Source organism: Triplophysa dalaica, chromosome 2 (genome assembly GCF_015846415.1).
Source record: "Triplophysa dalaica isolate WHDGS20190420 chromosome 2, ASM1584641v1, whole genome shotgun sequence".
NCBI lineage: Eukaryota > Metazoa > Chordata > Actinopteri > Cypriniformes > Nemacheilidae > Triplophysa > Triplophysa dalaica.
Window position 1 is genome coordinate 8,322,922 of NC_079543.1, and position 12,899 is coordinate 8,335,820.

A 12,899-nucleotide genomic window follows, 5' to 3' on the forward strand; every position below is an offset into this window, starting at 1 on the left:
TAAGTTTTGGAATACAGGAATAGGGCAAACTACCTTTCTTTTTGAAAAACTGTGTGACATACTGTCGACTTTGGCGTTCTCTGTCTTCTCTTTCCTTCTTTTCTTTCCGTATTTGATGCCCTGACTTTTGATGTGACATGCCTGCGTGTGTCACTGTCTGCGCTGCATCATAACAAGTCTAATAAGCAAGAGACGTCACACTAGCGATCGTAGCTCGGACAGCGCAGGTGGAATGAACCATTGTGAGAGGGAGCAGGGAGGGGTGTGACTGAAAGAGTAATTACATTATTTGTTTTTTAAATATTAAATCTATGGTCAAAACGGAAAAAATGCACATTTATTGCACGAGGGGCCCTAGCACATTTAATGTATGTATTAAAAAGAGAAAATAAATAGGAAAATAAAAAGGGGGTCTGCTCTTCTGGGCCCTGAATCAGGCTGGGCCCTTAGAATCGTCCTAACCTTCCACCCCTTTACGGCGCCCATGGCCATAGTGACGGCTCATCCAAACAATTGACTAAGTCGAAGATCTTCATGAGCATGATGGCCGTCTTCAATCCTTAATGGGGTATACTAGATGTTTGCTTTGTTTTTAGCAACACCTGACAAAAAGGTACTTTGACTTATCCACATTCATCTGGTTCTAAATGTACTGGTTAATTCACAACGGTAACTGAAGAAAACATATTTTTCTGTTGAAACTATGCTGGACGGATACAATCATATTGTTTGTTTGCATTCAAAACCATTTGGCTGTAACATCAACAGCATTTTATCAGGAATACTTTGTTTACTGACTCTCTGAGTTGCTTTGTCAGATGGAACTCCTGGTGTTGGATTGGCACAATAAGCTTTGGGCTGGTAATTAAAAAAATGTGTGTTTGAACCCCTAAAAGTTTTACCTCCTAAAATATACCTTTGTGATGTTGATGTTTCATTCATGAATGTAGGAACATTAAATTAACCATGTGCCATATTTTAGTTACATAAGAAAGAAAATCACAGATGAGATCTCTGTATAACCTCAACTATTCTTTCCAGACATTTATAAGACGCAATGGAGAGCAAATTGAAACTTCTAGGTACGTTTTTTTTCTCCTAAGAAAAAAGACCCACAAATGTTTCCGCTAGAGTTTCAAGAATTATCTTTACAATGTTTCAAACAGAATTTGGATTTTCTACATCTGCAGTCAAAAGGCTTTTGTTAAAGCTTTTACTTCATGGTTGCAGTGACAAAAAAAATGCTGTTACGATATAATCATAATATTTAGTTAGTCAAATACATCTTAACTTTTGTTTATTTTGTGTTTTCTCCTTTTCTGGCCATAAAAATGTCACTTAAAATTTGAGGGTAAGGACTAGAGAGAGAGTTTGTAACCATTGTGGCTTATTTACAAAAATATGTGTAGAATTAACACAATATCAATAATCATGTTCTTTTTTTAAGTTACCATCAGTATAAAGTGACACTTCTAATATGAACTCAAACATTTCCAAATCCTGAAATCCCAAATTTCAGCTATCCAATATTTAAGAATTTTACACCCCTAAAGTATTTTAACAGTTGTCTCAATTGTTTATGCTTTTGTTTCCCCCAAACAATTTTTGGTTAAATATCTGAGACTGAGCTGATACTTAAATAAAACATAACTCAGGACTTCATGCATTCTCCTGAAGGAGCAACATCTGAGCAATGAAATCCTCTGGGGAAGTTTGAGCATATATATGAATGCAAATTATTTAATACATACCATGTCCTCCAAATGTAATGCATTAAATGTGATCTATAAAGATGTCTTTTGAAACTGCCCCATATTTGTCCAGGCCATCGGAGTTCAGCTTTACTTCTGCAGCGACCCAGCAAAGGCGAGACATACTTTCACATGTTCAGAGCGGCACATGTCCCTCATCATGTACCACAAGTAACATAAAACACCCTCATTATATTTGACAATGGTTTGTACGCCAGGTAATTCCCTGAGGTGAGCTGGGATTAAAGTGCAAGCGATTCAACTATTTCATCTTTATGGATTTGTAACATGGGCCGCAGGCCACCTGCCTTGTCTCGTGCACCCAGATTGTTGAATTAAGGCAAAGAAGAGAAAGAGACTATAAATTCATGTACAGTATGTTGTTGCTTGCTGTGCAGCAAATAGCAAGAACATCAAAGTCATGGATGGAAGCAGAGTTTCATCTGCCATTCTTCTACATTCCTTCAGGAATGCAAACAGGATTCAGTGGAATGATTATTCTTTATCAGTACCAAACTGGATGTTTTTGTATGTGTAAAATGCACCATCGATTCAGCCTCCTCTAAAGCGACTCTATTTTTAGATTACAAGTGTCATATACCATTTACATAAAAGCTCATATTGATCCTAATTCAGGCTATATGACATCAAATTGATGCTACCCTTGCGAGGGGTTAAACAAACCACCGTAGCTGTTAAATCTATTAACATGCAAATCAGTGTAACAATTCAAGAGCCTGTTGTCATACCTACACTGACAGCCCAAATAAGTTCCAGAAAATACACACACACACACTCACACAAGAGCCATACTTGATAAGATATACTCTGTTACTATGGCAACATCTGTGGCTCAAGCTAAGAATGCAGAGGTCTGTACTATTGTCATTGCAGAACGTGATTTTCACACATTTGTCATTAAAGGATAAGGATTACTATTGTTGTACAGGTTTTCAAATGATGTGGTACCGTTTTAGTAAAAATGCCTTCTCGTGCAACTTTAAGATATTATTTAGCAGGCTAATGATCCTTGAAATCAGTATATTTTGTATATATAATCTAACTTAATATGCATATTGTGTGCTGGTCACAATCATGCCCTTCACTTAGACCCTGTTTGTTTATTTTGTTCTCTCATTATGCACAATAGCCACTAGAGTTATATTACTGGCAGGTACTTCAGAAGTAAAATTACTTTCTCATTGTTCGATTCATTACATTTCATGAAGAAAACAAACTTTCAGTATTTGCTAGAATCTAGCTTCTGGATAGCTTCTGAATGAAATACGGAATTGAATTTTGTTTTATTTTCAGTCCTTTCATAAACAATTACTAAAAAAGCTTGATGTTCTTGTGTGTTGATATTTGATTTGATCAAGCGTTTGTGTTTACAGCACTGTTGGGTGAAGTATGACAAATGTACATCTTTTGTCACTGTCTCAAGAACTCAACAACACTTTTGTCGTTGTGGTCCATGGAGTTGTTTGCCCTTTTGAGAAGCTTAAGCTTTTGCCACCCCCTGTTGGTAGTACCCTTGTTATACAGGACATGTGAAATATGTATTGTTTGTATGTGTATCCACTTCATTTGACCCAAGTGATCACTTTTAACATATAGACAAATCTACTTTATCGAATTTATGCCCAAAGTCTTTATATGATTTAATCCCTGCTTTTCTCTATGATTATGATGCATACCCCTAACCTGTCACTGTTTAAAGTACAGCAAGAAAGCTGCAAATTTCAGACACATGCTATCGTTGCTAAGCAAACAGAGGCTAATAATAACCCCAGTAAGGCTTTTTTGCTAAAAAGCTACAGAAAAGCACAGCACATCATGAATGGGATCCATCAAAATACAAAGGTAGATGACAGGCTAGTCATTAGCCCATAGTGTGGTTGTCACTTTTTGAAAGTCTGAATTAAAAAAGACTGAGTAGAATGTGTGTGTGTTGTGTGTATATGTGGAGGAAGTCGGAGAAGAATAGCGTTTAATGTGCAGCAGGTGTTTGAGAAATTACTGATCGTATTAAGAAAGCTATGAGGACACCAGAATCCACACAAACATGATTGTAAGGGGGCTATATGATATAATTCCTGTCATATATTTTCTGTGTTCTGTTTGTGTAAGCCACTGATCGAATATATATCTATCTTGTTATGCTCGAAACCCCTGAGACACAAACAGATGTCAATTATAGACCTTTTAAGAGTCCAGTGTATGACATTTAGCGGTGAGGTTGCGAATTGCAACCAACGGCTCACTCCTCCGCTTTCGAAACCCTACGGTGGCTGACACAGAACGAAGTCGTCACGTTTACGCTTCTTGAGTACAAGACGTGCTGAAGAGCAGAGTGTCTGTATAGGGCTACTGTGAACCAACATAGCAAATTCAAAGGGACCCGCGGTGTATGTAGATAGAAATGACTCATTTTAAGGTAATTATTTTAACACCTCTGAAGACATAGTTATATTGCATTTCTGTCAATAGATCTTCCAAAAAAAATAACACACAGCAACTTTAGTCAGTGACATTCCTTCAACCCTGCCTTACAATCTAAATGTTTGAACAGATGGGTTGAAATTATACCTTTATAAGATTATTATCAACACTAGTATGTCACGGCCAGGGTTTTATATAAATAATAATTGTCGCTCGATATGTTCAACATTCCTTTAATACAACCAGCGGTTGGCACACAAGACATCACATAAATGGTTGATTTGAACTATTACACCTTGTATGACTAATTGTCAGAAAGCTATTAATGTTGACAAAACAGGTTGCTTAAATAGTGCTTTTTATCCTTTATAGATTATACGTAAAACTTCACAATAACTTTCTTACCAGACCATTAAAACATGAGCTCTAGAGGAATTCCTGTCATAAATAAGCATGAAGCGGAAATATGGCAAATATTTCTTATTATAAGGGAGCATTAAATAACAAAGCAGACTTTCTCGTTTTATCGGCTAGACAAAATTTCAAAGAGTTAGTTTCCTCAAAAATTTAAATGATGTTGTTTCCTCATGTCTTAACTTTCTTACGTGGGAAAACAAATGTTTTTTTTGCACAGTGTTGAGATATTTGTATTGCATTGTGATTTGAACATACCTTTAATTTGCTTCGGTTGCGAACGAGATGAGTATCCTGCAGGAATCTAATATTGATTCAGATAAGTAGAAAGATTTTTGGGGAGGCTGTTATGCGCATTTACAATGTTACCACAAGATGACGCTATTGTCCTTATGTCCTTCACAATCTACACCTGTTTCAGGGTTCACACAGGGCTGCTTTTCATTCTTTGCACTCCCCTTGTTAAACATCTACCTATCAACTCAAAAGTTTAATTTGACATTAATTACCACCCAAAATCACAGCTGGTCAAACTAGATGCAATAAGTAGGCTACGTCCCGCTTACATTACACAAGACTCTTTACTATAATATGCGATCCCTGGTTAGGAAACAATGAGAAATGCATTCACTTAACCTATCTTCACCGTCTCTTATTATAAAACAACCCGTCATATTTTCCCTGTAAAGTTCCTGCACGTCCTACTGAAAACAGAAACGCATCCAAAGGCAGCACAAGTAGGGCATGTATTCCCTTCATTGCAGTGAGCATCACACACACGCCCCTTTATTTCCCCGCTCTGCGCGTGTTCGCGCGCGTCCTCTGCTGCAGAGAGCGTAGCTCGTGACGTCATCCTGCCGGATCGGCTGCTGGGCACGGGCGGAAAATGGGCACAGATCCGCGAGGTGAGAGGCACACTTTCTGACACATGTAACATGTTTTGGAGGATGACAGTCGTAACGGCGTGTTCACAGGCATCGTTTTAGGGACGACACCGCATGGTTTTAGCAAGCGGCGATCGTGTAGTGGCTGTAGAAGAGTGAGACCGGGGCACGCTTACGTTATGAAAAAATGGTGAAAAATCTGTTGAACCGATGATGTTGCGCCGTCGGGCACGAATTTACAGCGAGGTAACATACCTCAAAATATATGCAAATAAGCATATCACCGATATGCTTGAGGTGCAGTAGGCGTTGTTACATTTTCTCTGAATTAAATGTGGCATCGCTTTAGATAATAAGATGTAGAGCCGCATGCGGTATCATTCACACATCCTCGGACCCAGGAGAGAGCGAATAGAGCTCCATTTATGATCATTTAGGTGTCTTACCGTGAACACCGTGATATGTTTCGTTATGACTGAATCAGCTGTCAGTGACACGGAAACGCACAGATCCTAGTTATTTAAAGAACGGTCTCCTGTAAAATGTTGGACTCGAAACGACAGCATTTTAGGCCATAAGTCCCTTCTGGGTTGTTGTCTTTTTGGATTCTAGACAGTAAACAGTGTGGTTAGCCTATACAGGAATCAGCTGCAGTTTGCTGTTGAACTTTTTGTCAGGTTTGCAATAACATTACACACGTTATTGACCCATGTTTTGTATCTTAAAAATAATAACAATCCCCATCTATTAAAATCTATTAAGTAGGCTACTATTTCAGTTTAGCTTGAATGTGATTTTTGTAATTGTTGGGCAGGTTTGTATATTATTATTTTGTGATGAAATTGTGAATGTTTCATGTATTTCACAGTTTTCTCCTCTCATTTTGGAAATTGTCTAATTAAGGACGTTCATGAATTTGGAAATGAACCATAAGGTCGTTTCAAGATGAATGTAAAGACCAGACAGTCCATAAAGATTGAATCAAGCGAAGTAATGTATTAAGCTTGACTTAATAATTGGACTTCATTAGAAATGACATTGGGAGATAGTCGTATTTACTGCTCTAGGCACTGGTTGCCCATGTGTGTGAACTTTTATTGATCTCAAGTATGATCAGGGCTGGTTTATTTCTGCCCTGTATGCAGTCACTTTTTCAGATTATGGCAGTGCATATTAAAACTGACCTTTTGTTCATAAGACTATTTCTAATTGTGCCTCTGAACCCTGAGTCTCAAGTATGCCACCTTAGGGTCATGTAAGTAATTAAAGCTGATGCAGTCCTCACAATTTAAAACCTATGCCGTAAGTTAATTTGGGACTTTTATCCTACATGACTAACGGTGCTTTAAAAGTACACATTTTGTGTATCGCACATTAATTACACAGAAGCTGCTATTAGGTGCTTAAAATCATAAAAGTACAGTTGCTACAAAGTAAGTTAGGGCTTTATTTCTGTTCAGGCAGCTGCTAAGCATACCAGTCAGGATATTTTGGCACAGTGTCCCTGTGGATATTGCCTTTTGGTTTATCACTGGACAAAATGCAGAACTTCCCAAAATGTGCTATAATATAGAAAATGATAAAAATCTTAAAAACATCAGTGACAGTGAAAGATGATTTTACAGTAATTCAACAGATTATAGGGCTAACTGTTAGCATTATGACTCTTTTGATTATACATTCACCATGTGTTTAATAGTATGCAAAGGTCTTTATTCAGATTCAGCTCCCCGTAATGAGCTTTTAGTAGGAAATTTCACAAAGTGAAATTAATGTTTGGAGGACGAGGTCCTTTGCACATTAAATGCACAAACGTTGTTTGTCTTCTCCTAAAATTACTTGAAATGTGTATAAAAAAGATTGATGTTACAGTGGCAGCAGAGTGGTAATAAAAAAAATCTGGTTCATGTAAAAATGATGGCAACATTGAAAATTTGTCACAGTTTTGCATACAGCTGCCGGCCTTTTGTGTTCAATAAGATTAGAATAAACAGAGGCCAGAGAATACAGTGCTTATGTTTGTTAAAGGATCCGTGTGGAGATTTTAGCGGGATCTATTGGTGCGGTTGAGAATTGCAACCAATGGCTCACTCCACCACTCCCTTTCAAAGCACCTAGGCAACTGACACAGGACAAAAATGTCGGCACGTATTTGCTTCTTTGCCGAAGTAGATAACATAACGTATGTACGAAACACACTTCATTAGAGCTATTTGTCCGTATAGGGCTACTGTAGAATCAACCTGGTCATGTAAGGGGACCTGCTGTGTATGTGGATAGTAATAGCTCATTGATTCTAAGGTAATAAAAACATAACGCTTCATCACGTAAGGTCTTTATACACCTATGAAGACATAGTTATATATTGCATTTTTGTCAATAGATCCTCCTTACAATTAGACACTGACTGGTCCTTTAACTGTTTTTAACAAAACAGTAATGATCTTTGGTCATTTCGTCTCAACTTTCAATATTCTAAAGGTCTTCTGATTGAGTTGATATGGAATGGCCCGTTATTGCGTGTGTATTTTGAGCATGTACTGTAATTTTCAACAAACACACATTGTTTGTCAATGTTTGCTTAACCTGTATAGAGTTAAACAATTGTGTGATCATTCGTCCTGCATCAGCTAGTGGTACAGGATAGGAAGTGTGAGAGAACCTTTAATGTTCTATCTGGATGTCTCCCCAGACTAGAAGCATGCAATGAGCTGTGGGTAATGAGGGATATTTGGCTCAGTGAAAATCCCACAGATCAATATGAGCCAGAAAAGTCTGTATCTATTGAAGCTTCAACTTTTGGAAAAAGCCATCCAGACCTACTGTGGCCATCAGTATGTTTAGTGTTGCTGTGGCAGCTACAAAGCTTTTTTGCTTGATTAATAATAGCATTAGCATTGTCCTTGTGATTCTTGAATTTTGCCAGCTGGTTCTATCAGGCTATGTACACACTACAGACAAATTCATGATAATTATGTTTACAAAAGAGCTGCCATTGGTGTCTATGAACACATACAGTGTTGTACTATGGTACATCTGTTTGGTGTCAAGCATTCAACCTGAGTTAAATGATGTACTGTATTTATCCCAAAATGTTATATTCGGTGTAATAAGCTTGATTTTATTGAGCAGGAATTCAATGGAACGTGTAGTCAAGTAGTGTGTTGTGACATCACATGAAAAGTCTTAGAATAATGTAATTGGTGTTTCAGTTTTGTGTTTTAGTGTTTTACAAAAAAGCCTGATGGTCATTTGAGAAGTTGCAGAAGTTACATAATAAAAAATGGAGGTAGGACAGTCTGTGTTTATTCAATGGAAATATTCTCAATAAAGCTGTGCACAAACATACTTTCTATGGCAACCCCTGCAGGGACACATCACTCAGTCAAGTAACTCGACAAATTGCATTCTAATTCAGTTAACATGTGACTGGGAATCGGAGGAAAATGTCAGAGGCAGACGCTTGGTGTGTCTTCCCTTTTGACTGTTATCGATGAGTGTAATAGACCTAGATAAAAACGTTAGATTTCAGCAAATATAATAGGTAGATGTGAAATCCCCTAAAAACGATATATCATCAGTAAATGTGAAACTTGACTCTTGAAAAACACAAACAGATTTTTTTTATTATCACACTGTGAAGCATGCCACCCTGTGATACTGAATTCTGCTACAGTAGCTTTTTAGCATTTCATTTGTGCTGGAGTCAAAATTTGTTGTTTTGCTTGATTTATCATCACAACACGATAGACTGTAAGGGTTAAGCTGTCTCTGCTTTTATTCACTGGGACATTGCTTACATCATCCAGCTTTGCACATGATGAGAAACAACCAGCTACAAAGAGAAGAAACTGTAAAGCTGCAGGCCAGGACATCAGAGTGACCTCAACAGTACTGTTGACTTCAGATCAATATCTTTGAGGACAACTCTCTCGGATTTGGCCTGCTCTCCATTTTAAGCAAAATCACAAAATATAATGCGACCTTTGCAACCTTTTGAAATTACTGTGTATCTATTGAAATGCATGAGCCATTTTGCTTGAATTATTAAGGAGAGTTTTGAACCTTGGATCATTACAAAGACTCATACAACTGGACCAAATCATGTAGGCTTTGAGGATTTTTATTTTATATTTTTAACTTGTTAGTTTTCTAACATAGTACATTTTGAGTCAGTTTGACCCAGAAACACGTTGTCAGTTTTTATGCACTGAGGTAAAAAGGCTTTTTTGTCTGACAAACTACAGTGAGGGAAATAATTATTTGATTCTCGGCTGATTTTGTAAGTTTGCCTGCTTACAAAGAAATAAAGGATCTATCATTTTATGGAAGGTTCATTTTAATGATACAAACAGAATTTCGAAATAAATCTGGAGAATTTTTTATGTAAAGGTTATTAATTGATTTGCATTTAAGTCAGTGAAATAAGTTTTTGATCCCATACCAACCAGCAAGAATTCTGGCCCCATTGATTGGTTATGTGCCTATATGGACCACAGATTAGTCCTGTCACTTTAAGAAAGTACTCCTAAATCAGCTTGTTATATATAAAAGATGCCGGCCAACAGAATCTGTATCTTCCATTTCAACTTCTCCACCACCATGGTCAAGACCAAACAGGTTTCAAAGGATGTCAGGGACAAGACTGTAGACCTGCACAAACCTTGAATAGGCTAAAGACAGAAGTTTGGTGAAAAGTAGACAACTGTTGGTGCGATTATTTGGAAATAGAAGAAATACTAAATAACTATCAATTGGAGCTCCCTGCCAGATTTCCCCAATGGAGTAAAGATGATCATGAGAAAGGTTAAAGATCAGCCAAGTACTTTACGGAAGAAGCTTGTTAATGATTTCAAGACAGTTGGGACGACAGTTAGCAAGCAAACCATTGGTAACACGCTATGGTAGCATGTATAGATTGATAGATTGAAACCCTAAAGCACCCGCAAGGTCCTCCTGCCCATGAAGACATCTGAAGTTTGACAATGAACATCAAGATGATTCAGAGAAGGTCTGGAGAAAGTTCTCTGAGACCAAAATTGGCTCCTGTTTTTGGAGGGAGAGAAATGCTGACTATGACCCCAAGAACACCATCCATACAGAGAAGCACAGTGTTTCAAACATTATGCTTTAGGACTTTTCTTTGCTACGGGCACAGGATGACTTCACCGCATTGTGGGGCTGAGGGACAGGCCAGTGTACTGTAAAATCTTGGACCAGAACCTCCTCCCCTTAACTAGATCACTGAAGATTGGTCGTGGATGTGCCTTTAACAAGACAAAGACCCAAAACATATGTGACCCTGGATCACAAAACCACTCTTAAGTAGCACAGGAATATTTTTAGTCAAAATTATGGATTTTTCTTTTCTGCCAAAAATCATTAGGATATTAATTAAAGATCATGTCATGAAGATATTTTGTGAATTTCCTACTTTAAATATATAAGAAACTTTATTTTTGTGAGTGAATGGCCTGCTACAGTGCCCCTGATTAACAACTTCAAAGGCGATTTTCTCAATATTTTGATTTTTTTGCACTCTCAAATCTCAGAGTTTTAAAAAGTTGTATCTCAGCCAGATATTGTCCTATCCTAACAACCCATACATCAATAGAATGCTTATTTACTCAGCTTTCAGATTATGTAAACGTCTCAATTTCGAAAAAGTGCATAAGAATTCATAAGCTTTGGCTTTATCAAAAAACAGTAACAATGGCGTCAACTTCCCTTCATCAGTTAAAAACATGCGGATTGATCGAAGTGTAACAGAGGTCTGCTAGTGCATACGCAAACAACAATCTTTGTTAGAGATCGGCGAGGGAAAGGACACCGGACCAAATGACGTCAGACATGTTATCACTAATAACAGAAGCGTTAGTTTTGCCTTTTTATATTGGACCCGAGTTGGATAATAAAACGAGCTGATTGAGGAGACTGCGAGCAGGACTACAGAGGATGTTTAATAGAAGTGTTTTAGACAGAGCTACACACTTTATCAGTGTATTACACAGAACAGCTTTCACTGCCGATGTTAAAGTTATGGAAGCTGTTTTTTGACGGTTGGTTATTTTAGAATGTGTTTTGCTGAATTCTTATTACCAGCTGTAGGACTGTGATGAAAGTGAAAGTAGTTTAGGGTGTAGCTCAGTTAAATGTTTACAATCTCTGATAACCAAACACTACTCCAGCGGCCATTCCTCTTCTCTCAGGAAGGCCCCGCCCCTTTTTTGCCGTATTTCTTTGGTCGGATTATATTAAAAGCTCTCGGAATACTGATATCATGTACCCGGGAAATAGAGGCATGTAGACAAATCCAGCCGTTTCTGTATTCATTGAAAAGTGAATTCTGTTAAAGACAATATTTTGCTTGGCATTTAACTTTGAGCTTTATCCTTTTGCAGGTATTATTTATACTATAATAGCAACATTGTACACTAACTAAATTTTGAAAAATGCGATCGCGGGGAATGGTTGCTTTAAATGTCCTAGCTAGTCTCTAGACCCTAGTCCTATAGAAAATCTGTGAAGGAATTTACTGAGCGACAGCCAAGAAACCTTAAAGATTGACAGAGGAGTGGACTAAAATGTGTCCTTCCTGACACATGTGCAAACCTGGTGACCAACTATCCTCCACCAAGTATAAATTTATGTTTTGCTCTGGGATCAAATACTTATTTCACTGACTGAAATGCAAATCAATTTATTACCTTTTATATATAAAAAAAATCATTTATTCTGTCTCTATCAGTTAGATAAACCTACAATAATTATAGACCCTTCATTTCTTTGCAAGCAGGCAAACTTACAAAATCAGCAGAGGATCAAATAATTATTTCCCCCACTATATGTACATTGGGGATAAAACACTTGGAGCAAGACTGACATGTAGGGTTAGGGTTGGGCGATGACATTGAAAATAACATTTCAAGCGGTTCATTCAGGTTTTTCTTTTCTTATAAATTGTAGTAAAATGGAGGGGTGATGGGGGTCATCTTGTAGCGCTCCTGTTAAAATAGAACAGGCAGTTACAGCGATTTGTCAGAGCACATTGAAGAGCATTAAAACCACATTCAACATTTAGTTTTTTTTTATGGATAAAACTCAAAATGAATGTGAATGTATTGTGTCATATTGTAGTACCATCACAAATGGGATTTTAAAAATATAGCCGCGGAAAAAAAGTTAAAAGACCATTGCAAGATTATCTTCAGTTTTTTATTTACTATTTATTTATAAAATGATAACTTTTGTTTAATTCTGTTAACAATTTTAAGAAAATTCTCCCAAATTTCAAATAAAAGTATTGTTTCTATTTGCAGTTATTTGCAGTAAATGAAAATAGGATGAATATGTCAAAATAACATAAAAGATGCTCTGTATTTTTTCAAACACTGGAAAGAAAACAATT

The 12,899-nt window shown here is 37.2% G+C and overlaps 1 protein-coding gene and 1 long non-coding RNA gene across 4 annotated transcripts in view; both read left to right on the forward strand.

Annotated features, from left to right (window-relative positions):
• Window positions 1–530: 530 nt before the first annotated feature.
• On the forward strand, window positions 531–2,040 carry LOC130413104 (uncharacterized). Its single transcript, XR_008905446.1, has 3 exons — window positions 531–875; window positions 1,042–1,082; window positions 1,825–2,040. It is a non-coding gene; the product is annotated as an uncharacterized LOC130413104 (long non-coding RNA).
• Window positions 2,041–5,455: 3,415 nt separating this feature from the next.
• fbxo41 (F-box protein 41) overlaps window positions 5,456–12,899 on the forward strand; it is a 42,437-nt gene continuing 34,993 nt past the window's right edge. The window contains exon 1 of one of the 3 annotated variants that reach the window (XM_056734091.1): window positions 5,456–5,512. The gene's annotated coding sequence lies outside the window, so the exon portion shown is untranslated. The remainder of the gene's footprint in view (window positions 5,513–12,899) is intronic. The other 2 variants (XM_056734107.1, XM_056734099.1) reach the window with 2 other exon arrangements.